Source organism: Lepidochelys kempii, chromosome 21 (assembly GCF_965140265.1).
Source record: "Lepidochelys kempii isolate rLepKem1 chromosome 21, rLepKem1.hap2, whole genome shotgun sequence".
Taxonomy (NCBI): domain Eukaryota; kingdom Metazoa; phylum Chordata; order Testudines; family Cheloniidae; genus Lepidochelys; species Lepidochelys kempii.
In genome coordinates this window covers 14,938,181-14,941,513 of record NC_133276.1, presented here as the reverse complement: position 1 = coordinate 14,941,513, position 3,333 = coordinate 14,938,181, and positions in this window count along the sequence as shown.

Sequence of the window (3,333 nt, the reverse complement as noted above, 5' to 3'; positions counted from 1 at the left end):
GCTGGGTTGCTAACTGGCTGTCTCGGTCTCCATTGAGTTTCTACCCCCCCCGGCTGGCAGGGAGAGGCGCTCTGGTGTGCCCTAGGCCAATCTATTGAGAGCAGAGTGTGTCCGGTGTCTGGGCCAGGGCGGGGCTAGGAGAATGGGGTGCATGGGGTGTCACACCTTGCGTCCAGTTCCCAGCCCTGCCCATTTCCGTCTCAGGGCTGGCACAGGCAGGCCCATGCTGGGAGGTTGTTTCTGCCGTGGCACAGACCTTGCTCTCCTTGTGGTTTGGCCGGAAGACTTTTCCCTGATGCACAATTACATTGTAAATAATGAGTACTTGCGGCACCTTAGAGACTAACCAATTTATTTGAGCATAAACTTTCGTGAGCTACAGCTCACTTCATGCATCCGATGAAGTGAGCTGTAGCTCATGAAAGCTCATGCTCAAATAAATTGGTTAGTCTCTAAGATGCCACAAGTACTCCTGTTCTTTTTGCGAATACAGACTAACACGGCCGTTACTCTGAAACCTGTCATTGTAAATAATGGGGTTAAAAGAACACTATTAAGGTTGCAAAGTCAGGCATTGAGAAGGTAGGAAATGGCATCATTAGTGTAACCCATGCAGCTTTAATTCAGCTCCCATATACATATCCTTTACAATCTTTAATTACAGGGTCACATAGGTTTCAGAATAGCAGCTGTGTCAGTCTGTATTCGCGAAAAGAACAGGAGGACTTGTGGCACCTTAGAGACTAACCAATTTATTTGAGCATAAGCTTTTGTGAGCTACAGCTCACTTCATCGGATGCATGCAGTGGAAAATACAGTGGGGAGATTTATATACACAGAGAACATGAAACAATGGGTGTTACCGTACACACTGTAACCAGAGTGATCACTTAAGTTGAGCTATTACCTGGTGGGAGGGGAACCTTTTGTAGTCATAATCAAGGTGGGCCATTTCCAGCAGTTGGCAAGAACGTCTGAGGAATGGTAGGGGGTAGGGATAAACATGGGGAAATAGTTTTACTTTGTGTAATGACCCATCCACTCCCAGCCTCTATTCAAGCCTGAGTTAATTGTATCCAGTTTGCAAATTAATTCCAATTCAGCAGTCTCTTGTTGGGAGTCTGTTTTGGAAGTTTTTTTGTTGAAGAAGAATTGCCACTGTTAGGTCTGTAATCGAGTGACCAGGGAGATTGAAGTGTTCTCCGACTGGTTTTTGAATGTTATAATTCTTGACGTGTGATTTGTGTCCATTTATTCTTTTCCGTAGAGACTGTCCAGTTTGGCCAATGTACATGGCAGAGGGGCATTGCTGGCACATGATGGCGTATATCACATTGGTAGATGCGCAGATGAACAAGCCTCTGGTAGTGTGGCTGATGTGATTAGGCCCTGTGATGGTGTCCCCTGAATAGATATGTGGGCACAATTGGCAACGGGCTTTGTTGGGTCGGAGAACACTTCAATCTCTCTGGTCACTCGATTACAGACCTAACAGTGGCAATTCTTCTTCAACAAAAAAACTTCAAAAACAGACTCCAACGAGAGACTGCTGAATTGGAATTAATTTTCAAACTGGATACAATTAACTTAGGCTTGAATAGAGACTGGGAGTGGATGGGTCATTACACAAAGTAAAACTATTTCCCCATGTTTATCTCTTCCCCCTTCCCCCCCCCCCTTCCTCAGACGTTCTTGTCAACTGCTGGAAATGGCCCACCTTGATTATCACTCCAAAAGGGTGTCCCCCTTCCCTCCTCCCCCCGCTCTCCTGCTGGTAATAGCTCACCTTAAGTGATCACTCTCATTACAGTGTGTATGGTAACACCCATTTTTTCATGTTCTCTATGTATATAAATCTCCCCACTGTATTTTCCATTGAATGCATCCAATGAAGTGAGCTGTAGCTCACGAAAGCTTATGCTCACATAAATTTGTTAGTCTCTAAGGTGCCATAAGGTCACCTAGGATTTTTCCCACAGGACCCCTGGAGGATCCATTTAATCTAATCTATCCCAGATCTTCATCTGAAGAGCTGGTCCAGCTCTATGCAGTCCCCACAGACAATCTGAGGTGTTGCTACGATTTCCTCTGCATGGGTTCAGGTTTGCCTGGGATCCCTCTAAGCTGTCGATTTTATTTGACGTTTTGTTTTGAGGATGCTTTGTCAGCAGATGGGAGTGACAAGAGCTAGAAACTGTAGTAGCTTCATATGCCACAAGAGGGGGTTTCTGCCCCAGACTGGGGAGTGCAGTGCACTGGCATTTTTCATGCTGGACTCTGCAGTAACAATGTGAGAGCAAAGTTTGTCTCCGAGGCAGCCATGGGCTGATTGCTTTTCCGCTCCGTGAAGCACAGAGTCAGCACCAGGCCCGTGCCCAAGGAAGTGAGGAACTACTGTCCTACACATCGTCCGGCTAATGATCCGTTCAGGCGATGCCCACCAGAGAGATGCCCTTTCCCAGGTAAATGCAGGGGCCCATGGATTGCGGCAATCAGTAAAAAGCAAAGGAAAAGATCCAGAGTGACTAAGGGATCTCAGCCGATCCGCGGTGGAATCCGGCCCGCCAAGGCTGGCTGATCGGCATGTTGGTCTGAGCTGTACAGGCGCGACGGGGAGCATGTCTTCTTCTGGGTGTCACGAGCCGATAGCAGCACTGAGAATGTGTTACTGGCCATACCCAGGTGTTGGAGATGTGGCAAAGCGTAACTCGCCCAGGGGACACTGTTACTGCACCAAGAAGCTTAGCCCACATGCCCCCCAGCTCATGCCCCACCACCACTGGTCTCTTTGGAGGTGTAAGAAAGCTCCGTTCACTTTTCTGTGGATCCCACCAGCCAGAAGAGGGAGTGTTGAAATCCGGGGAGAGAGGCTGCGCTCACAGGCTCTCTGCCTCTCCCCCTCAGCAGCTGCCCAATGCACTTTTGTGTTTGTACAGCGTCTGGCGCAACGGGGCCCAGGTCCATGCCTGGGGGCCGCAGGTCAGAACCAAGACCTCTGACAAGGCGTAGGCCAGATGCTGCAAAGGAGGCACCGGAGGTGTGGAAGCCAATTTCAGCCAGAGCCACTGGAGAAACAGAAACGCCTTCGACTTCAAACCGTGTCAGTTTGTGGGGGGAGGAATTAGCCCCTCCCCCGTTTTAAAAATGTTCAATTTCATTCAATTTTTTGTCTGAAACACGTCTCCCCACAAGAGCTGCCCCTGTCCAGTGTTTCCCAGGATCTTCCCTTTGTTCGGGCGCTCAGCGCACGCTGCTGGCTGGCCTGTGTTCTGGGCTCAGGAGCATCCTGGGTGTCTTGGTTGTTTGTACCTTAGAGCCCTAGTCCCAGCTCAA